General features: G+C 45.0%; 1 protein-coding gene across 3 annotated transcripts in view; it reads right to left on the bottom strand.

The window, feature by feature from the left end:
- The window catches only part of XCR1 (X-C motif chemokine receptor 1), a 54,569-nt gene that overhangs the window by 5,117 nt on the left and 24,726 nt on the right, over window positions 1-24,726 (bottom strand). Inside the window, exon 8 of one of the 3 annotated variants that reach the window (XM_059664306.1) lies at window positions 19,577-19,648. The gene's annotated coding sequence lies outside the window, so the exon portion shown is untranslated. Of the gene's footprint in view, window positions 1-47; window positions 1,701-8,032; window positions 8,408-19,576; window positions 19,649-24,726 lie in introns of those variants that run through there. The other 2 variants (XM_059664308.1, XM_059664307.1) reach the window with 2 other exon arrangements.

The raw sequence follows: 24,726 nt of genomic DNA, 5'->3' as shown, positions 1-24,726 counted from the left end.
AATTCCTGTTAAAATTAGAGGAGAACATAAGTTGAAAAGGAACTCACCTATAGCTACACCTCTTTCCATGCGTCTCAGGCAGAAATGGTGCTTCTCATGAGAAACCAAAAGTAGATTGGAGGAAGGTGGGAGATGGAGTCTTCACTAATCCCTCCTCCTCCCACCACCAGGCTTCCTACCTGGAATCTATCAAGGGTAGGTTCAGGTAATTTTGGAGTTAGGAGGGATATTAAAGGATAATGTCTTTTTTAAGTTGTATTTTTATTTTATCAGAAATTGTATTTGATTAATGTACCGGTTATACATAATTATAATTATTTGAAATTAAGGTAAAATTCATGTAACGTAAAATTCACTATTTTATTTATTTATTTTAAATGTATTTTTATTGATTTCAGAGAGGAAGTGAGAGAGAGAGGAATATAGAAACAAGTGATGAGAGAATCCTTGTTTGGCTGCCTCCTGCAGGCCCCCTACTGGGGATCGAGCCTGTAACCCAGGCATGTGCCCTGACCGGGAATGGAACCGTGACCTCCTGGTTCATAGGTTAATGCTCAACCACTGAGCAACACTGACCAGGCAAAAATTTATGATTTTAAATTGTGGAATTCAGAAGTTTTTAGAATATTCACAATGTACCATCACCATTACTATCCAATTTCAGAACATCTCCATCACCACCCCCCACGAAAGAAATGCCATGCTTGTTAGTAATCAATCCCACTCCCCACCTCTCTCCATCCCCTGGCAACCACTAATTTACTTTCTGTCTCCATGGTTTTGTCAATTCTGGACATTTCATGTAAATGGAATCATACAACATGTGATCTCTTGTGTCTGGCTTCTTTCACTTAGCACATTTTGAAGATTCATCCATGTTGTGGCATGTCAGTACTTCCTTTTTAAGGTTAAATAACTGATTAAGTAATGGTTGCATAATCCTATTGTATGGTTAAACCACATTTTATTTATCCATTCATCAGTTGATGGACAGTTGGGTTGTTTGACTTTTTGGCTATTATGAATAATGGTGCTCTGAACATTCATGTACACAGTTTATTTGGACATATATTTTTAATTCTCTTGGGTTGTGAACTTTCCGGATTGTATGGTAACTTTATGTTTAACTCTTTGAGGAATTGCCAAACTGTTTTTCCCAAAGCTGCACCATTTTACTTTCCTACCAATGTTGTATGAGTGTTTCAATTTCTGCACATCTTTACCGACACTTGTTAGTTTCCTTCCTTTAAAAAATTGATAGGGTATGAAATGATGACTCATTATGATTTATGTTTACATTTCTTTGATGAATAACAATGTTGAGTATCTTTTCACGTCATTTGGAAATTTACTTTATTGGGTATTTTTTGGGGGAAGTATCTATTCAGAACATTTGCCTTTCTAAAATTTGGGTTATTTGGCTTTTTATTCTTAAAAGCGTTATTTATATACTAGAAGCCCAGTGCACAAAGTTCGTGCACAGGTAGGGTCCCTAGCAGCTGCTGGCTGCTGGCCGGGGCCTCCCTTCATTCCATGCCACCCCCTGTTGGTCAGTGCATGTCATAGTGAGTGATCAAACTCATGGGTAGTCAAACTCCCAAGGGGACACATTGTATATTAGGCTTTTATATATATATAGATTCTGGACACCGGTCTCTTATCAGATATGTGATATGCAAATAACTTTATCCATCCTGTGGTTTCCTTTTTAATTATTTGCTGGTGTCCTTTCACACACAAAAGTTTTTAACTTTGATAAAGGTACATTTATAAGTTGTTTTTGTTTCTTGTGGCTTTGGTGTCATAGTTAAAAAACCATTGTCTAATCCAAAGTCACAAAGATTTGTACCTGTTTCCTGCCCAAAGTTTTTCAGTTTTAGCTCTGAACTCTTAATTATATTCCATTATTGTCTTAGGCCAGCATTCCACTGTTTTGATGACTGTAACTTTGTAGTAAGTTTTGAAATCAGGAAGTATGCGGCCTCCAACTGTATTCTTCTGTTTAAGATTGTAAATAGATAAATGGAGTGTGGTTGCAAATGGTTTCAACAAGGGTGCCATGACTACTCCGTGGGAGAATATTAGCCTCTTTAGCAAATGTTGCAGAGACAACCAGATACAAAAGAATAAATTTGGACTCCTACTTCATGTGAGATACAAAAATTAACTCAAAATGGATTAAGGGCCCAATTGTTAAGCACTAAAACTATAAAACTATTGTGGGTCAAAGGACACTATGAATAAATGGAAAATTAATTTTAATAGGGATTGCATTGAACCTGTAGATCAATTTGGGGAGTATTGCTATCTTAGCAATATTGAGTTTTTCAATCCATGAACACTGCATTTACTTAGGTATTCTTTAACTTTTTCCCATGGTGTTTTGTGGTTTTTGATATACAGATTTCATGCATTCTTGCTTAAATTTATTCCTAAGTCTTTAATTCTATGCTGTTGTAAATGAAATTGTTTCCTTACTTTTATTTTCAGATTGTTCATTAGTAGAGTATAAAGATACAACTGATTGTTATATATTGATCTTATATTCTTCATCTTTTACTAGCTTTAATAGTGTGTGTTTTTTTTAGTCTGTTTGTTTGTTTTGTTTTTATAAATCTAGGCTTTCCTGTAAAATCATGCCGTCATCATAGTGAGATGGTTTTACTTCTTCCTTTCCAGAGTCAGTATGAACATTTTAAAACAGAAAGTTCTAAAACATTGGTCAGGCTGCGCAGAGGTGGGGCTGAGTTCCAGCCTCATGTGGATTCAACATGCAAAAGGAGAAGTCCAGTCCCGGGTATAGCACAGTGTGGACAGCGACCTGGTTACCACTGTTAAGGTCTGGACCTGTCTGTGGGAAAGTAGGGTCCAGGGCAGAGAACAGCGTCAGAGGTCTTTGGCATCAGCATCAGAGTGGAGTCCTTGGCAGGAATGAACTGCTATTAATACATGAACTTCTGACTGTAGGTCTCCACGGTCTCATGATCTAATGGGACCAAGCCCAGCAATACGGATGGCTCTGTTTGAGCCTCAGCCCCATGGACATGAGACCAGGCATAGGCCTATTCACATCAAAGGTCTTGCAGCGTTGGGAGCCCTTGGGGAGAGCATCCTGGCTTCAGTGAGCAGTACGTTCACAGGGAACATATGCAACCATGGCAGTGATAAGGGGCAGCCTTGGGTAGCCGTGCAGGCCAAGGATACCATGAAGGGATGGAAAGGAAGAATACTGCAGCCTTGTTGATGACAACACACGAGACCATGTCAGGTACCTCATCAGGCACTGAATAGGCTTTGGGAGATGAGGGTCAGGAAGACTAGTGCTGAGGTCCTGTCATGGGGGGTATGTATTTGCGAGGGCCAATGTAATCTGGATTTTGAAGTCAGTGTGACCTATTTGAGTGTTAGGCTGGAGAGCGTGGGCCCTTCTATTAATGTCAGAGTCTAAGGCAGAGTTAGATCTACAGGAGGACATGAAATAGCGTTAGCTTCAAGAGTTACAGAAATTTGTGACCCTATGAAGGTCACTGCAGGTCCCTGCACATTATTCTTATTGCATCAGTAGTACAGTCACAGGAGTCAATGTGAATCATTGATCAAAATCAAAGATACCTATTGAGAAACAACTCCAGATTGGTAGTAAGTAAGAAAGCAAGCAAGACAATAGTCAGGTTGGAGGGGAGGGCTCTGCATACAGGAGAGGACTGGAGGCCAGCAGGTCGAAGTGGAGGCAGAGCTGGAGTTGGAAAATCACTGTGCAGCCATCGTAGTGAAGGTTGGCTCAAGCAAGAGCCATCAATGGACACTCAGTCTAAGGGTGAGGAATTTTACTGACAAGCAGGATATTTTCATGATCTTAAAGTGTCTCCACACAGGCTACTTCTTAAACAATAGTCATTATATAGCAGAGAAATTGGACAACATCTTGGCAAAATGATCAAAATCAACATCCTCAACGAGGGTGCAGGTGGGCATCACCTGCCTACAGATGTGATGTCCTGAGAAGGACACAATATCACTGTTCTAGCCAGGGAGGCATAACCCAAATCCAAAGATGACAGCTCATCAAACTCAACATGTGGGATGCTCTATTAAGAAAGGGGGGAGCTTGCCTGCCTGGTGTTGCTCGGTGGTTGAGCGCCAACCTATGAACCAGAGGTCACCGTTCAATTCCCGGTCAGGGCACATGCCCGGTTGCAGGCTCAGTCCCCAGTGGGGGGTGTGGAGGAGCCAGAGGATAGATGATTCTGTCTCATCATTGATGTTTCTAACTCTCTCTCCCTCTTCCTTCCCCTCAGAAATTAATATAAAAAGAAAAAGAAAGAGGGGAGCTCTATTCCTCAAAAATGTCCCTGTCAGGAAGGCTAAGAAATGATTCCAGATTAAAGGAGGTAAGGAGACATGACAGCCAGATGCAGGATATGACCCTAGGTTGGATCTTGCCTGGAGGGGAAAACTTGTTATAAAGAACATGATGGGATAAACCAGGGGTGGGCAAACTTTTTGACTCGAGGGCCACAATGGGTTCTTAAACTGGACCGGAGGGCCAGAACAAAAGCATGGATGGAGTGTTTGTGTGAACTAATATAAATTCAAAGTAAACATCATTACATAAAAGGGTACGGTCTTTTTTTTCAATAGTTTTATTCATTTCAAACGGGCCGGGCCGTAGTTTGCCCACGGCTGGGGTAAACTGACTGAGCCGAATACCCAGAAGTAGATTAGACACAAATGTTAATGTCAACACAGAAACACAGAATTTACTGACATTGATAACTGCACTGTGGTTATGTAATGCGTCATCCCTATTCTCAGGAAGTACACACTGAAATATTTAGGGATGAAGAGCCATGGGCTATGCAATTTATTTTTAAGTAATTCAGAAAGAGAGAGAGAGAGAGAGAGAGAGAGAGAGAGAGAGAGAGAGAGAGAGAGAGAGAGAGAGAGAGAGATTATGCCTGCAAGCACACAGGAAAATGCTGTGGGGCAAAATGTTAGCAACAGTCAGTGACAGTGGCAACAGTGTGAGTTCTGTATGTGCTGTTCTTAGTCCTGCCATCTTTCTCTGTTTGAAATTCTTTTCAAATCGATAGTTTAAAAGCTAAAAACAAACAAAAAGTAGATGGTGCAAAACCTTACTCTCCTGTCCTCCTTCAAACCACTTTGATTAATTTCTTGTGTTTCCTTCCCAAGTTCCTCTTTGCAAATACAATGGGGTTATTTTTGCATGAAGTCATGATCTAGAGCAGTGATTCTCAACCTTCCTAATGCTGCGACCCTTTAATACAGTTCCTCATGTTGTGGTGACCCCTACCGGGGTCCAGCCCCAGCGGGTCCAGGGGTCCCCAAAGGCGTAGACTGAGTCGGCGAAGAACGAAGGACACGGAGACAGTGTTCAGTTGATCAGCAGCCTAGCCAGAATCTCTAGCCAGGATCTCCAGCCAAGTTCTGGTCTGGATCTCCAGAGAGGTTCTGCTTAGGATCTCCAGCCAGGTTCTGTAGCCATGTTCCCTCGCTAGGTTCTCCAGCCAGGTTCTGTCTGAGATCTCCAGCCAGGTTCGGTCACCAGGTTCTAGTCAGGTTCTCTTGCCATATTTCTGTAGTCAGGTTCAGTCCAGGATCTTTTGCCATGTTCTCTCCAGCGAAGTTCTTCTGTCTGTAGGTTCTGTGTAGATTCTGTCTTCTGAGTTCTGACTTCTAAGTTCTGTGTTCTAAGTTCTGTGTCTTTCTGTCTTCTGAATTCTGTCTTGTTACATCTGTATTTATACCAGTTGATTCAATCCTATCAATCTCTATTACAAAGGTTAGGGCGTTTCTTATCTCCATTCCAGGGAGTAAAGATTATGTAGCTTAAGCATGATTGTTCGTAGTTAAAGTGATTAATTACCCGCCTGGCACTTAGTTGAGGGGTTTTATTCCCTCCCTAACTTCAGGGGAAAATCCCTACCTGGGGATTCAACCTTTCTCAGAGAGGAGACCTTGGTTAAAACACATAGTGCCAAGAAGGTGAGCAAACATATTAAGAACCGTATGCCATATATGCCAGGTCCCTTGAAACAGCAAGGATGGACCGGCTCCCGGCAGACCCCCAATTTCATTGTTACAAATTGAACATAATTAAAGCATAGTGATTAATCACAAAAACAATATGTAATTGTATATGTGTTTTCGATGGTCTTAGGCGACCCCTGTGAAAGGGTCGTTCCACCCCCAAAGGGGTCGAGACCCACAGGTTGAGAACCGCTGATCTAGAGAGTCTCCGCCTCCTCAAAGAGTCACCCAAATGGCCTTGCTTTTTCATTTGTTTCCTGCAGAAGTCTTTATTGTTAGTATAATACTCCGAACTTCCCCCTCTGGCCAAGTAGTCCGTTCGTTCATTGGCAGAATCTGTAGCAGGTAAGACATCTGGACCTTGGAGTGGGAGCCAGAGAGCTTCTCCTAAGTTGTATCCCTAGGTGCCCTCTGAAGTGGGTTCAGGCTGGGAAGGAGTGAACAGAGGTCCTAGAAGCCCCTGTGGAGGCCCGATTCCTTAACTTCAAAAGCCCAAGGCTGTTGGGATCCTTGCCTGTCTAGCAGGAGGATCTGCACAGACAAGCATGGCTTTCGGGAGCCTCCATCTCTCTGCCAACCTCTGACTTGATTAGACCTCATAGCAACACTTCAGTAAGGAGGGCTACTACCCATATTTGAACTTTATGGATGAGCTAGCAGAGCTGCCCAGAGGTAAGTCACTGGGCCACAGTCAAATAGCAAGAAAGTGCAGTTATCAACATTAGTAAATTCTGTGTGAATGTTAACACTGGTGTCTAATCTACTCATGGGTATTCCTGCTTAGTCAGTTGATTCAATCATGTTCTTTATCATAGCTTTTTCCCCCCAGTCAAGATCCAATCTAGGACCAAATTCTGCATCTTGTTGTGATGTGGCCGAGTGGGATTCAGCTCAGCTTGCCTGACTCCGAGGACTCAGGATTCTTGGGGATGGCTTGGTTCAAGCTGTTTTCCAAGATTGGGTGTAGGGTTGGGTGTTAAACAGTATCTGACCTCTTAGGCTGGGGTGGAATGTCCCCCTCCATCTGTCTTCTTACCACTCTTAGAAACGCCTGGAGGAGGTTCAGTCCTCATTATATGTGTCAGACTAGCATTTCAAGATTTCATTTCAACACTGATTTCTTTCCACACAAAGATTTTGACCCACATGATCAATGAAGGGCTATTTGGTGACAGCTTTAACTTGAAGAGACGATATAACCATTCTGGAAAACAATTTGACTGAGTCTTCAAAATTTAAACACACACCTATGTGATCCAGCCATCCCACTCCTATCTATTTACTCAAGAATACAAAAACCAGCTCCAGCCGGTATGGCTCAGTGGTTGCACGTCAACCCATGAACCAAGAGGTCACTGGTTCAATTCCTGGTCAGGGCACATGCCTGGGTTGGGGGTTCAGTCCCCAGTAGGGGGTGTGCAGGAGGCAGCTGATCGATGTTTCTCTCTCTGTGTCCCTCTCCCTTCCTCTCTCTCATATCAATAAAGACATATTTTTTAAAAAGGAAATAAAATTAATGTCCATACAAAATTTTGTTCATAATAGCAGCTATTTCTGCTATTCATAGCAGCTATATCTATAATAGCGCAAATAGTTGAAGCAGTCCAGGTGTCCATCATCAGGTGAATGGGTACATAAACTGTGGAATACCCATGCAGTGGCATACTCTTAGCAATAAAAAGGAACCGACTATTAACACGTGCTACAACACAGACGAATTTCAAAATGATGCTGAGTGAAGGAAGTGAGAAAGAGGATACACTGGGTGATTGCATTTATAGAACGTTGTAAAAAATGCAAACTAATCTGCAGTGACAGAAATCAGATCCGTGGTTGCCTGGGTTGAGGGTGGAGAGAGGCTTTGAATACAACGGGGTATGATAAAACTTCTGTGGGTGATAACAAAGTTTGTCATCTTGTTGTGATGGGCAATAGAGATAGGGAAAATATTGCCAATGTGTGCTCTTAATCAAATACCTACAAAGGCAAGGTTCTGGGTGACCATCCATGAATTTGATACTTTAAGATGCTTTAGTCAATCTAAGGTGTGTCATGACATTGGCTGGTGGCTCTCCATTGTCTTAGAGAAAGTGAGCAAAGAAGAAGATTAGCTCAGGGCTTCAGATTGTCAGCTCAAGTTTTGCATGAGTGACATGAAAACTTCTAGATCTGTCCTTAAAGAAATCTATCTCCTGTGGCCAGCAGACTGAGATTTCTGAAAACCAAACCACCTCTCAACCTGCAGTGGCCAAATCATAATGCAAACCAAATCCACAGCCTTGCAGGGTATCTTCTGTTAAAGTGAGGGCATTGACTGGGGAAAAAGAGATCCTGAAAATTGGGACGGGGACATATGGGAAGATCCAAGGAAGCTGGGGATATAGAACTCTTTCGTTGCCAGGAGAAGCAGCCCTTCCACCTCTGTATGACCCACCAAGCCATCACCGAACGGAGGTGTTATAAAGGGTGTCCCAAAATTCACGCAAGAAGTAATTTTGATAGAAAACACAGGTTTATAATTAAAAATTGTAAATTTTTTATTGATTCATAAAGCATATAGTATAGGGTTATGTATGGAATAGCATATTGGGTAAATGGCCTCCACTGCTTTGCTGGCACATACGCACTCTTTTTTTATTATTATTATTGTTTTATTGCTTAAAGTATTACAAAGAGTATTACATATGTCTCCTTTTTTCCCCCGCCCTTGACAATCCCCTGGCCTCCCCTATCCCCCAATGTCTTATGTCCATTGGTTATGCTTATATGCATGCATACATACGCACTCTTTTGTTGAAATTTTCCATGACCGTTTTGCATAAATGTGGCTGAATTTCGATGAGGCTCATTTTCATCTTGGTGGCTTCGTTAATCGACAAAATTGTCACATTTGGGGTTCAGAAAATCCACGAGTGATTGTTGAGAAACAAATGCATCCACAACGTGTCACTGTTTGGTGCGGATTTTGGGCTGGAAGCATCATCGGACCATTCTTCTTCGAAAATGCGGCTGCTCAGGCAATAACAAAAGAGTGTGTATGGGCCAGCAAAGCCGTGGAGGCCATTTACCCGATATGCTATTCCATACATAACCCTATACTATATCCTTTATGAATCAATAAAAAATTTACAATTTTTAATTATAAACCTGTGTTTTCTATCAAAATTACTTCTTGCATGAATTTTGGGACACACTTTACGTGAGACAGGACCAAGCAGGCCCTGAAAGCACAAGTAAGTTACGTGAGGAAGTGACCCAAATGCCCACGGCCCCTACTATTGCTACACTGCCTTCTTACTCCCAGCCACACACCTATGACCTCACGAGGAATTCCCTACGTCCAGTTGAATGAGGAGGAGAAGAACTCATGTCTGGTTTATAGATGGTTCTGCGTGATCTGCAGACACCGCCCAAAGGTGGTCCACTGGAGAGGCACTGCAGCTTCTTGCTGGACATTCATGAAGGACAGCGGTGAGGGGAAAGCCTCCCAATGGGCAGAACTTGGAGCACTGCCCCTGCTTGTTCATTTGCTTGGGAAGAGCAATGGGTACCCACGCTCTCGGTCATGTTATTTCTAGACAGTGTCTGGGTTCAGTCCCACCGATCTCAGCCTGTGCACATAAAATCTGCTAGTTGATTTCGGAGGGGAAATCTTAGTTCCCTGATTCCCAGTTTTGGGTATAGAGAGGAAAGAGGAAAGGACTCTCACTTTTACTTCTATATAACGGGCAGCTTGCATTTCCCGTTTCTAGCAAAAAAGAGGAAAGGGTGCCTGGCCACTTTTCACTTTCACTTGACCAAGGTCCAACTACACATGACCACTGTAGCTGCCCAGATTTATTTTTTTGGTGCAACTTTATTGAGGTACTAGTGGCCCGGTGCACAAAAATTTGTGCACTGGGGGGGGGGGTTCCCCTCAGCCCGGCCTGTGCCCTCTTGCAGTCTGGGACCCCTCAGAGGATGTCCACCTGCTGGCTTAGGCCCGCTTCCTGGGGGATCAGGCCCAACCTGGCAGTCAGACACCCGTCTGGCAGCCCGGCAGCCTTTGGGGTATGTCCACTTACCAGCAGGGAGCAGACCTAAGCTGCATTCGGACATCCTTAGTGCTGCTGAGGAGGCGGGAGAGGCTCCCGCCACCACTGCTGTGCTGGCAGCCATCAGCCTGGCTTGTGGCTGAGCAGAGTTCCCCCTGTGGGAGCACACTGACCACCAGGGGACAGCTCCTGCATTGAGCATCTGCCCCCTGGTGGTCAGTGTGTGTCATAGTGACCAGTCATTCCCAGTCGTTCTGCTGTTAGGGTCAGTTTGCATATTACCCTTTTATTATATAGGATAGAGGCCTGGTGCATGCGTGGGGGCTGGCTAGTTTGACCTGAAGGGTGTCCTGGATCAGAGTGGGGGTCCCCCCTGGGGTGCCTGGCCAGCCTGGGTGAGGGGCTGATGGCTGTTTGCAGGCTGGTCAAGCCCCCCCCAAGTGGGGACTCTCACCCCATGGAGGTTTGGTCAGCCTGGGTGAGGGGCTGATGGCTGTTTTCAGGCTGACCACACCCCCTTTAGGGTGGGGGGTCCCCACTGGGGTGCCTGGCCAGTCTGGGTGAGGGGCTGAGGGCCGTTTTCAGGCTGGCCAAGCCCCCCGGCAACAGAAGCTCCCAGCCTCTCCTTTTTTTCTTTTTAAAAAATTTATTCTGGGATTTACCTTCTATAATTGAAACTTTGTTGCCTTTTGCAGAGGCTACAGCCGGCCACAGGAAGCTTGGCTTTCTCCATCACTGGAGCAACCAAGCCTCCTGCTCGCTCCAGCTCCATGGCCACGACTGGCTGAAAGCAGGTATCTGGGGTTTATTTAGCTTCTATAATTAAAACTTTGTTGCTTTGAGTGGAGCTCAGAGCCACCGCAGCAGGCGAGAAGCTTGGCTTCCTCCATCATTGGGGCAACCAAGCCTCCTGCTCAGTCCAGCTCCGTGGCTGCTGGCCGCCATCTTGGTTGGGTTAATTTGCATATAGTCACTCTGATCGGCTGGTGGGCGTGGCTTAAGGTGTAGCAAAGGTACAGTCAATTTGCATGCTTGTCTTTTATTAGTGTAGATATATTAGGCAAGGTTCTACCAGAAAAAGAGCATCAGTAGGATGAAAAAGCAATCTCTCTCTCTCGCTGTCTCTCTGTCTCTACATATTTATAATAATAAAAGAGTGTAATATGCTAATTAGACTGGACGGCCTTCTGGATTAAGCCCAGGTCCTGGGTGCCAGAGGGAAGCTGGTGCCGGCAGCCGGGGGAAGGAAGGCCTACTCTTGCAGAAATTTTGTGCATTGGGCCTCTAGTACACACACACACACACACACACACACACACACACACACACACATATATATCTCCAAAAAAAATGTATACATGCTTTACAGCTGATAGCTCAATTGATGTTTCTTTCTTTTCAGATTTAACCCATTGGAATTAATAATTATTCAAAGTGTGTATATATTTTTTGGGATGCCCTGTATATCTACATATATATATGATATACATACATACATATATAAGATATTTAGATATATTTATAAATATGTATTTATATATATACACTACCAAATCATATATTTATATGTAATATAAATTATAAATATATACAGTTACTATGTACATATATATTTATAGATACATTTATAATAACAAGTATACACACAGTTACAATAACAAAGTCATACTTGTTCCTATGTGATACCACTATCTTGGGTACAACTGAGAATGTACTAAGCCTTTCCCTAGACAGGTTTCAAAGTTCTTGGGTGATACTCTTTTCCTGGATATCTGGTAACTTGAATACATAATGTACAGTTATTTGTTATTACTATATCTTATGTTAGAGCAGTGAGGGGGAACCTATGACACGCGTGTCAGAGGTGATACGCGAAATCATTTTTTTTTGTTGATTTTTCTTTGTTAAATGGCATTTAAATATATAAAATAAATATAAAAAATATAAATCTTTGTTTTACTATGGTTGCAAATATCAAAAAATTTCTATATGTGACACCGCACCAGAGTTAAGTTAGGGTTTTTCAAAATGCTGACACGCCGAGCTCAAAAGGTTTGCCATCACTGTGTTAGAGGGTAAGAGAGGGAAGATAAATTTATTTGCTTTAATACATACGTATATAGACATACTCATGACAAAATAAGGAAGAGATACTTATAACAGTTCTGGTTCGCATTTCTGCATCTGGCCACATAGTCGTAGCTGGTATTGACGGCTACCTTCTTTCACTACCCATTCCATACTCTCGTTGCCCTCCGCAAGTACCGTAGGTGGTCATGGTTCTTTGACTGATCCAACCCTTCATTCCTAAAACCTGGACCATTGGCATTTCAGCACGTAGGACTAAGAGACACCCCAAGGGTCACCCATGTTCCAGACATATTCTTTCTTATGTCTACTGTGTAGCGGCGGGTCAGTTTCATGCCAGCCTGCACAGCGAATCCTTCCTTTGCCTGTTGATTCAGAGGTAAGAGGACCCAAAGTGTCTGGATGGCAGCCTCAACTTCTAGTTCAGTGGAATCCCTGTTGTTTCTCCTGGTGGAAGCATTCCTCCCTTTGGAACCAAGACCTCAAGACCAGCAGAGTGTAGAGGAATTCTGGTTCGGGCAGGAATGAAAGGGATCTACTACCTGCCAAACACAGTCACTGGCTAGAGCAGCAGGGAGTGTAGGGGGAGTGGCATGCAGCCTCAGTGTGCACTGGAGGCAGCTGGGTCATGGGTCAGGGTGTGGGGAAGGCAAGGAGCACTGGTGAAGCGCCCCTGACCTAGCAGAGTGGGCAGGGGAAAGCCACTGCAGAGGCTGGTGAGACCTACAGCTCGGAGAAGGCTGCCTGACCTGGGACCTGGCCTTTGGCTGAGGAACAAGTCACTTCTAACCCTAGCCCAGCAGAAAGGGACCCAGAGGAATACATGCTCCAAGCTCTTTCTCCTCCCTACTCTTGCTGGTACCTTCCCCTGGTCCAGCAAGGAAGTGAGGGAGCCTGTTCATACAGCCCATTCATGGGAGCACGGGGCAGGGTGGAGAAGGTAAGACACCAGTTCCGAGCTATGGGTGATCCATCCCCATCCTGCCCCATTCAGTGCATGCTTCCCTTGCCAACCGCTGTCCCCTCTGCCTGAAGGCTCTCCGGCCACCCTCCCCTAGTTCATTCCTCCTCCTCCGGGGCTTAAACTTCTGCCTCCTAAACAGGTCAGGCTCTTGTGTTGATTGTGTTCTTTTGCACCCTGTCATTTTTCAAAGCATGGCTCTGCTTATGACAATGTTTTCATTCAATAATGATGTATGGAGCAATCATAATGCCAGTGGCCAACATGTGCTGAGCACTGATGCCAGACACTGTGACTATTTGTTAGACGGTTGTCTAGAGCACCGTCTCCGTGAGGCCAGGGACCACGTTGTGTCTTGTTCTTTGCTCTCGCTCTTTCCAGTGTTAGGGACAGTGCCTGGCACACAGTAGGAGCTCAGCAAATGTGGGGTTAAAAAGTTCCCACAATGAGCCTAGCAAGTATTTTCTAGCTCTCTTCTCGCATGGGAGAATAAATATGAGGGTGAAGTTTTAACTGTTAATCCCACTCTTCTTGAATGTGAGCTGGTCTTAGCGACTAGCTTGACCAATAGAACCCAGAGCATGGACATTCTGGGACTTCTAGGTCATGAGAAGTCCACAGCCTTCGGCTGGACCTCTTGGGACATTCTGGTTGGGAGCCCTGAACCACCAGGTTGTTTTTTTGTTTGTTTGTTTTGTTTTTGAATTTTGTTGTTGTTGTTAATCCTCATTCGAGGATATTTTTTCATTGATTTTTAAGGGGGTGGAAGGGAGGGGGAGACAGAGAGAGATACATTGATTGGTTGCCTCCTGAACTACCCCTACCTGGCTGGGGGTGGGTGTGCCCTTGACTCGAATCGAACCTATGACCCTTCACTGTAGGCTGATGCTCTACCTACTGAGCCAAACCGGCTGAGGCTGAACCACCACTTTTGAAGTCCACTGTCATGTGGCCGCTGTGCTGGTAAGACCACATGGGAGCGTCTGGGCCAGCTCACCAGTCTCCTCTGCCAAAAGCCATCTACCAGCTCAGTAGCACCAAGGGACCTCCATTGATACAACACACACACACACACACACACTCACCAGCTGAGTCCCGCTCAAGTTCTTAAGTCACAAAATTATGAGAAATAATGAAATGGTGCTCATTTTAAGCTGCTATTTGGGGCTTTATGAGGCAACAGAACGTGTAAGATTGCTTAGGGGGAAATCCCAGCCGATTTTCCATCCTGCCTGCTGCCATCCCACACTCTCACATAGACATCACCACCCGGAGTTTTGTGAACTCTCCAGCAACTTGCCTTTGATGTGGCTTGAAGGCAGGTGCCCCCTCTATTCAGCTTCCATTTGCAGCACAGCCGGGAAATCCCCCAAGTGACAGCTGAGTCGCTCTGGGCCATCTGCCAAGTCTTCACATGGCACCCCTTCGACCTAAGTGGCAGCAAACTCACTGACTCGGGTAGAGGCCCTTTCCTTAGAAGCATGCTCTGGCCCCTGGACCATGTTGGAGGGTATGCACAACGGGAGCTGGGGAAACACGGGTGGGCAGCTGGCTGGGGCTGCCCCTGGACACACCACCTCGCTTTCCAGGTTGCAATCAGAGCAAAGCGCCTCTGGAACCATCGGGGTGTCGGAGGGCAGCCACGGCTTGCAGTTAGAGGACTGGCCCCCGGTGGGTGTGCTCCCAAAGTGTGGAGAATTCTGAATGTTTCTGGTAGCACTAATGACTAAACAGACACCCGAGAAGCTTGGGGCCTCTGGGCCTGCCCCGGGGCCTCTGAAAGGGTCCTTGGGGATGTCCCTGGGGCTCGGGGCATGTGCCAGCTCCTCATGAGTAGGGGGAGGAGGTCCTCTTCTCAGTCCCCTATTGCTTGGGCGGGGGGAGGGGGGGCGGGGGTGGGGGGAGGTGACAGCATTCCTGGCAGAACAAGAGTTTGGGGAAGAGGGAGGATGTGTTTGTGATTTAGCAGACAAGCACAGGAAGGCGGGGCCTTGAAGAGCCTTGGACTCTCCTATGCTCCTGGGCACGGCCATCCTTTCTCAGCAGGAAGCTGGTGTGGACACAGTGCTGTCTGGGGCTCATAATGAACGAGGTTTCCCAGGCCCTACCCGACCCAGGCCGGCCTCTGCCTTTGTAACAAGTGTCTAGGCGGCTCAGGAGGAGGAAGCCAAGCCGTGAACTTGAACATCAGGGGCACTGGAACTAGGCTGCTAGGGTTTCAACACGGACTTCAGGATTCAGTGCCCGTGTAGTTTTGGTGCCTCAGTTTCCCTAGATGAATTGCAGAGAATTAGAGCACCCACCTCACTGACTGTGCCATGTCAGGCCTGGCATTATTTTAGGTGCAGAGGGCTCAAGAAGGACTAAATCGGGTTCCTTGGCTCTAAGATGCTCAAGGCTCACAGGTGTGGAAATGGGCGATCGGGATGCAGGGTGGTAAGTGTGATGTGAGCGGCTGGCTCTGAGCACACCAGCCTTGGAGAGCAAGGAAGGCCTCCTAGAGGAGGTGATGCCAAAGAAAGTTCTGAAGGACGAGTAGGAGTCATCCAGGGCTGAACGCCAGCTGCCGGGGAACACACGCCGTAGTGCACATTCTGGGCCGCCCGCTGAGTCAGAGCGGATGAGGTGTGTAGCGTGAGAGGCAGGACTGTCAGGGTTTGAGGCTGGAAAGATGCGCAGCCTCTTTGGGTTGAATTGGGTGCCCGATGCCTTCGGTTCTGGCCAGCTCATCTCACACACGGCACATCCTTACCACGAAGGTCACCTGTTGTGCGGATCAGCAGCACTCGCCCTGGACCAGCCAGCCAGCACTCTGTCTTGGTACAAGAAGCCACAGAGGCCCGACTCCCCGCCCACGGAAACATGTGACCACTCATAGTGAGAGGAGTGCTAAGTAATTGTGGGTTCCTGCTTCCAAAGCATCTCATGGAGATTCAGGGAAATCTTCCAGGGGCCCCAAGCTTTCGGGTGTCTGTTTAGTCATTAGTGGTACCAGAAACGTCCAGAATTCTCCACACTTTGGGAGCACTGGAAGTTTTCACTTCCAGGGAAAACTGACATGGGCTAACTCTTGGAAGGTGAGTAGGAATGAACAGGAAGACAAAAGAAGGAAGGACGTGAGGTGGAGAAGATCAGCCAATGTGAGAGTCAGGGCTGGTTCGAAGGACTCCAATTATGGCTCAAAAGGAGAGGACAGGTGAGACACGAGGAGAGGGAGGCAAAGGCCTTTGGGGTAAACTAAGGAGTTTGAAATTCATGCTGAATGAGACCTAGTGAAGGTCTCAGTAGAGGAATAGGGTGATCAGTGGATTCACGGGGATACTCTTGGCTGTAAGGGACAGAGACCATGGCTACAACAGCTGAGGTAGTGGGAGGCTGCTGATTTCCCTTAGGAAGAAAGTGCCAGGGCTGGTGCAGCAACTCGGCAATGTCACCAAGAGCCAGGGTCCTTTCTGTCTCTTACCCCAGCCACAGCCTCTCTGTGGCTTCACTCCTCAGGATGGCGAGAAGGCTGCTATGGCTCTAGCCAACATGGCTTCTACCACATCCAGAATAGGAAGTGAGGAGGCATCTGTCTCAACGAGTGTCTCTCGTCTGGGGGAATTTTTGGTTATTACAACTGGGGAGAAGCTCATGACATCTAGCTGGTAGAGGCCAAGGATGGAGTCAAACAGAACAAACTTGCATGAAAGAAAATTGCCAACGTGGCAATGGCGCCGAGGTTGCAAAGCCCTGGCCTAAACTGATTGGGTGCCCTTAGCTTAAGCGGGGAAGGTGGGGTTCCCTCCCTTACTCTACAATTGGAGCTGAGAGTCCAAAGATCCCCCTCTCTGGCTTGGCTTCTGCGTGACCCTAGACACTGCCAGATATGTAAATAAAGCCCCATTTGGTATGGTTTAAGTGTAAGAAATGAAACCATAAAACCAGGCAGGCAGAAATAGTTACCAGATGGATAGGGAAAGGCCTTATAAAGATACTTATATGTTTCCATATGCTACCCATAAATAGACTACATCCATGCTCCTCAGCACATGCCATTAGAGAAGGGAATTATCATCTGTCAGACACTGAATTGCTGATAGACCTTTCTTTCTGTGTGATACAGGACAACCTGTCTTTCTATGTGATACATCTTTAGTTCCTGAAATTTCCATTCCACTGTTGTGTTAAATGGAGTGCCCTTCATTTTTTCAAATTTTCAAAGCAGAATGGGTGGATTGATTTTGCTATGATGGGGGCAGTGATGAGGGAGGAGGGGAGGACATTGGCTTAGAGGTGAGTGTTGCTAACCTACAAGAAATACAGCTTGTGTATGGTCACCCCCAAATCTGATATTTCCGCCAGAGGTTTCTGGTTTGGCTTAAGTTTTTTAGAGATGCATTGCTGACTTGGTATTTTTATTCTTCCTTTTCCTGTTTCTTGGGTGTTATTTTTTGTTTTGTTTTTTGAAAATGAGAGTTTGAGCTCTGCTGGTTAAGTGTGGTATAAGAATGCCATGTATGTATGTATGTATGTATGTACGTATGTATATATATATGTGTGTGTATGTGTGCATGAATGTATGTGTGGTTTTATATATGTTTCCATGTCAACAAAGTTAGCTCACCAAGTTCCAGGCTCCTTCAATAACAAAAGATGTGGTTCTCTTTGTAGCCTATCATCACTATAAAATTATCAGCTGGAAAAACATAAAATAAAATAAAATAAAATAAAATAAAATAAAATAAAATAGTAAACCAAGTTACTGTGCCTGAAAATCTTCACCAAGTGAGTTATTGGAAACTAGATAGCATACTTTTAAATAATCCAAGGATCAAAGAAGTCTCTAGGGGAGTAAAAAATACATTGAATAAAATAAAAATACAACACATCACACGTTGTGGGAAACTATTAAAGCAGTGCTGAGAGGGAAATTTATAGCACTAGATGCCTACATTATGTCTCACATAAATATCTACTTTAAAAACATAGAAAATAAAGCAAAATAAATCCAAGTTAAGTAGAAAGAAGGAAAAATAAAGATAAGAGCAGAAATGATAAAATTGAAAACAAAAACCAACAGTGAAATGAGATAAAAAAAAATTTATGCTGGTTGAAAAGATCAATAAAAGTGATAACCCTCTAGAAGAATGACAAAAAAGAGAAAGACACAAATGACTGATACCAGGAATGAAGTAGAAGATAGCACTACAGACTCTATAGCCACCAATAAATAATAATCAAATCCTACGAACAGCTCTACAGCTTAGGGAAGTGGACTAATTCTTCAACAAACACAGACTACCACAACTCACCAATTTGAAATAACTTGATTAGCCTGACAACTATTAAGGAAACTGATGTCATAATTTAAAACTCTCAAGAAAGAAGTCTCCAGATTCAGATAATTTGACTAGAGAATTCTTCCAAATGTTTAAAGAAGAGAGAACACTTCCCAATTCATGTTGTGAGACTGGTATCAACCTGATACCAAAACTAGACAAAGAAAGTACAAAAATAAATATAACTACAGACTACTATCCCTCACACATGTACATGAATAAAATCCTTAACAAAACATTAGCAAGTAGCATATGGGGTTTATTCCAGAGATTGACTTCAAGTCAATGTTGTAATCCACTATATTGAAAGGCTAAAGAAGAAAAATCACATGATCATATCAATTGATATAGAAAAAACCCTTGACAAAATTCAACAGCCATTTATGATAAAACTCTCAGAAAAAACAGGGATGGGAAAACTTCCTCAACTTGATAAAGAATATCTATTTAAAAACCTATAGCTAACCTCATATTAAAGGTGAAAGATTGAGTGTTTCCCCATAAGACTGAGAACAAGCCTAGGATGTCAGCTATCAATACTCTTATTCAATCTAGTGCTGGAAGTCCTAGACAGCTTAATAAGGGGGCGGGGGAGGGAGGAATACTTATTTGAAAGGAAGAAATAAAACTGTCCCTGTTCAGAGATGACAAGATGGTCTACATAGAAAATACCAAAGAATATTAAAAAAACAACAAAAACAAAAAACTGAAACGATTCCTAGAATAATAAGCAAAGCTGCAGATACAAGAGCAACATGTAAAAAAATCAATTGTATTTCTATGCAGTAGCAATAGAAGTGTGGAAAGCAAAATTAACGTACAATTAATGTATAACATTTCTCTTAAGAAAGAAACACTTATGCATAAATCATCAAAATGTGTACAAAACAGGTACAGTGGGGCCTTGACTTACGAATGTCCCGACTAATGAGTTTTTTGAGATACCAGCTGTCTCTCCGCAGATTTTTTTGCATTGAGTTGGTAGAGTAATTTGAGTTAACGAGCTCCTTAACGAGCTCGGTCTCAGAACTAATTAAACTCGAAAGTCAAGGCCCCACTGTATGCTGAAACTACAAAATGCAGATAAAGCAAAGGACATCTACATAAATGGAGAGACATACCATTTTCATGGGTTGGAAGATTCATCAGAGTCAACATACAAGAGATATCCTTGCCTTGTTCTGGGTCGTCCTCTAAAAAAAACAGAACACATGCTGTATAATCCCACAATTGCACTGTTAGGCATTTATGACCAAGAAATAAAAATTCATGTTTTCACAAAAAACTATACATGTTTATAGAAAGTTTATTCTTAATAGCCCCAACCTGGAAACAACCAAAATGTCTCTTAATAGATGAATGGCTAAATTCCATATCATGGACTACTACTCAGGGGTTTTATGATTAGTAAAAAAAAAAAAAAAGGAAGAAAGAAAAAAAAGAGAGCACTCTCAAAAGGTCACGTACTGTGCAATGTCATTTACATAACACTCTTGAAATGACAAAGCCATAGACATGGAAAGCAGGCATGGTTGCCAGGGGTTAGAGATGGTGGGGGCAGATGTGACTACAGAGGTAGCAAGAGGCAAGTCATGGAATAGCTGTGAATTCAAGTCTGGAAGGATCGGGTGTATGCAAATTAAAGCTGTCAGATGTCATTTTTTAACCCATGTGTTGGGCAAAAATTAGAAAGTCAGATTGTTAGGATGAACCACTCCTAATCTCTCCTACTTGGACATGTTTTCTGAAATATATTTTGTTAGAAGCCTTTTCCCATAGCTTGGGGCAGACAGCTGGCGCCTGCAGAAGCAAGATAAGATGAATCCCCCTTCGCCTGACTGACCTGTGACCTCTCCTCCCTTAATTCCCTTGCCCCACTCATGCCCTCCCCTCCATTCCCTCCGCTTGACTGTCTGGCGCTGCCGCAACCTGACCCTATGTTGCATGCTTCCGCCCTAGATAAGAGAACCCAACCATCCCCTGGGGCTGACACCCACACACTGGTCTCAGCCTACTGTGAGAGAGCGTAATAACATTTCTTAAAAGTCTCGGCCTGGCTGCTTTCTGGGGATCTACCACAGAGAATGTCAAGGGCTGACAAGGATGGGGAAAGGGAGGCCCTGGGAGGCGAGCCTGTGGGAGTGTGAATTGGTGTAGTGTCCTGAAGATAAGCTGGGACAACTTAAGGCTGCATGTTCCCTCTCATTGGGCAGCTCCACTCTTAGGCTGCGCACCCAGAGGAACTTGGCTAAGGTCATCAGGAGACAGTGGGAAGATGCTCAGGGCAGCGTAGTTGGTGGCAAAATCTGGAGTGTCTGTTAGTAGGAAACGGACACATAAAATGTTGATATGTGGACACGCAGGAAGACAAAGCAGAAGTCAGAAGTACATTTACTACAGATGCATGGGTCTAGCTCAAAAAAACATCATGCTGCCCTGGCTGGTTTGGCTCAGTGGCTAGAGCATCGGCCTGCAGACTGAAAGGTACCGGGTTTGATTCCGGTCAAGGGCACGTGCCTGGTTGCAGGCTCGATTCCCAGTAGGGGCTGAAAAATGTTTCTCTTTCATCACTGATGTTTCTCTCTCTCTCTCTCTCTCTTTCTCTCTCTCTCTCTCTCTCTCTCTCTCTCTCTCTCTCTCTCTCTCTCTCTTCATCTCTCCCTTCCTCTCTGAAATCAATAAAAATATATTTAAAAACAACAATATCATACTGAATTTAAAAAAGCATCCCAAGTGATATTTGATGGCACAGTGTCACTTACATAAACTAAATGCACGCACACTGGAGTTTTCAAGAACATACATACGTATTCCTCTTGGCACAGACCACCAATGATTGCAGCAGGCCATGATGAGGAGAACATTCCATCCAATTCTGTGCAAAAATGTTCCAGGCATGATGCTAGGGATTGATTGGTCAGGTTTGGGAACCAGACCAACTGCTTCCGAATGGGTGGCTTTCAATCTGGGCTCCACACTAACTCACTCGGGAAGTTTGAAAACACTGATGTCTTGGTCCCACAGCGGGAGGTTTCAGTTTGATTGACCTGGAGGGCAGGCCTGCACTGCCAGGATTTTCCCCTCCTTCCCAACCCCCCCACTTCCTTCTCACCCAATGATTCCAGGTACAGCAAGATTGAGCACCACTGCCCAGGGCTCAGATTTTTATGCTCCAGGGAATCCTGTCATTTAGGCAAATTCTGATGACACTTGAGCCTCAGGGTCCTCAGCTTTGAAATGGGAGACAAAGGCTTTGCTCACTTGAATGGTGGAGATGGGATGTTGGTCACTGACTGCCACTTAGAGGTGGCTCCGCGAACCGCAGCCATTATTATTATTATTTTTTAAATGAGAAGATCATTGAATTCATCAAAGTTAAAAGAGAGAACTGTGAATCCGGACACACCCACATTTTCCCTGGGGAAGAGGGAACCCTAACACAAGGGCTGAACCTCCGTGGTCCTGAGTCCCCACCAGGTCAGGAAGCTGGCCGTGTTGGCAGTTTCCATTTGAAGGCGCCAGAGAGATACGCTGTGGGCCACTGCCCTCTATTGAAACAATATTGCCATTTCCAAGTAGAGAACAGACTTGTCATATGATTGCACTTGAATGTCAACTCACTGGGGACGAGGCTGGCTCCTGCGTGGTCCTTCTAAAGAAATCCCTGTAATTGTAATAGGCAAGCCATGGCACTTTCTTATCTCCATTCTAAGCATTTGACATACGCTATTAGGAAAGAAAGAATCTATTGTCACAAACACAACTCATCACACTGCAGGCACAAGGGGCAGGAACTATTACTGCCTCCACTGTATAGATGAGGACGCTGAGGCCCGGGAGGTAAGTTATCCGAAGTCACACAGCCAGTAAGTAGCGAACCTGGCTCCAGAGTCTATTCCTAACACCTCCGCTATTTTGCCTCTTGAATGCCTCTGGCTTCTTTGCCTTGATGGCGACAGTTGTTCTGCAGCCTGGATTATTGTCCGTATAGGTTTTCCCGGCTCAACACACCCTTGTCCGTGCCCCATCCCCCGGGACACATTCCCTCTCTTCCCAGCAGTGAGTCTGCATCAGTTCTCGCTCCCAAATCCCTTGGGAGTTTGGCCGTGACCTACGTCTCTGATTGGCCCGTGCTCTCCCCAGATGCCCTCACAGGTGCCCGCGTTATACTTGATCATTAAATCAAGGAACTGAGACCTAGACTCGATGTCATGAAAACCCATGATGTTGGAGGAAACCAAATGAGTTCATGGCCTCTCTGATACGCTCCTTCCCCTGCTTTTACTCTCTGGCTGGACTGAGCCACCTGCACCCCCCTCCTGCCGGGAGCCGGTCCATCCTTGCTGTTTCAAGGCACCTGGCATATATGGCATATGGTTCTTAATATGTTTGCTCACCTTCTTGACGCTGTATTTTAACCAAGGTCACCTCTCTGAGAAAGGTTGAATCCCCAGGTAGGGATTTTCCCCTGAAGTTAGGGAGGGAATAAAACCCCTCAACTAAGTGCCAGGCGGGTAATTAATCACTTTAACTACGAACAATCATGCTTAAGCTACATAATCTTTACTCCCTGGAATGGAGATAAGAAACGCCCTAACCTTTGTAATAGAGATTGATAGGATTGGAATCAACTGGTATAAATACAGATGTAACAAGACAGAACTTAGAACACAGAACTTAGGAGACAGGACTTAGAAGACAGGACCAAGAGAGACCGAACCTAGGCACAGAACCTACACAGAACGTTCTCTAGAGACAGAAGGACTTTGCTGGAGAGAACATGGCAAAAGATCCTGGACTGAACCTGACTACAGAAATTGGCAAGAGAACCTGACTAGAACCTGGTGACTGAGCCTGGCTGGAGAACCTGGACTGAACCTGGCTGGAGAACCTGGACAGAACCTGGCTGGAGAACCTAGTGAGGGAACATGGCCACAGAACCTGGCTGGAGATCCGAAGCAGAACCTCTCTGGAGATCCAGACCAGAACTTGGCTGGAGATCCTGGCTGGAGATCCTGGCTAGGCTGCTGATCAACTGAACACTGTCTCCATGCCCTTCCTTCTTCGCCGACTCCGTCCACACCTTTGGGGACCCCTGGACCTGCTGGGGCTGGACCCCTGCACCCTCCTCCCCCCCCCGCCCCCCTCCTCCACACACACACATCAGTCTTCTCTGTGCTTCCAGGTGTTTTACTCATTTAAATCCTTTGGTCTCTCCTGCACTTCCCGTTTTGTCCACCAGGGAGAGTCTTCTGCTCTTACTTAAAGCCTTGATTGCCTCCTCTGCACAGGTCAGCTATTGAGCACAGGAAGTGTGGCTGGTCAGAATTGAGTTGGGCTTAAGCACAAATTATACACCAAATATTGAAAAATTAGTACAAAGCGTGGAACGTAAAATATCTTAATAAACGTAATAAATTGGTTATATGTTGAAAGATACTATTCATATTAATTCTACCTATTTGTTTTTAGATTTTTTAAAATGTGGCCACTAAAAGTTTTTTAAATTGTGTATGTGAATCACTTTATATTTCTATTGGACAGCACTGGTTTAGAGGCTCCCTCCCAATGCCAAACTCTAAGGTAGGTCTGCAGAACCCTAGGTATCCCAGGGAACCCAGTCTGAATACCATTGGCTTGACCTGACTCATGAAGAAACCAAGGCCCAGATCAGCCAACAACTCTTCCAAGGTTATCCAAGTGATGGAATCTTGAGTTTAGATTAGAACCCAGGTGTCCTGTACCTGGTTTTTTCCTCCTCTAAATGCCACATAAGGTCATAGGCATAAGACCCTCTGCTGGGCTGTCAAGGTCCTTTATCAGGAAATGTCACCACCTCAGGTCTCTCCCTGTTCCCTTCCACAGGTCTGCACAGCCAAGGGGCTGCTCCCCGCCGCATCCTATACCCATCCCGTGAGCATTTCTCCGCTTCCTGCTGCCAATCCCAGCCCCTGCTTTAGGCCTCTATCTGGTGCTCCCTCCATAGTGCCAACAGCTGGACTTGAGACTCTGAAGACAAGCAAGAACTGCTTACCCTTTGTCTTAAACCACCCTCTTGATGTGCCCAAACCCAGGGGGTTGGGGGTGGGGGTAGCATAGTGGCTCTTGCTGGAATAAGTCCCATTTAGCTGGGAGGATGAAGAAACAGCCAGATAGACTTGCCTCAGGCCGACCGCATCACCAACCCGCACTGTCACCACCGAGAGCTCACGTAGGCCACAGGCACAGCCTGCGGCAGGGTGACCGGTGATCATGTGGACAGTGATTCACA

This window comes from Myotis daubentonii, chromosome 14, assembly GCF_963259705.1.
Source record: "Myotis daubentonii chromosome 14, mMyoDau2.1, whole genome shotgun sequence".
Classification (NCBI taxonomy): Eukaryota; Metazoa; Chordata; class Mammalia; order Chiroptera; family Vespertilionidae; genus Myotis; species Myotis daubentonii.
The sequence above is the reverse complement of the archived record's forward strand: the minus strand, read 5'-3'. Positions and strand labels throughout refer to the sequence as shown.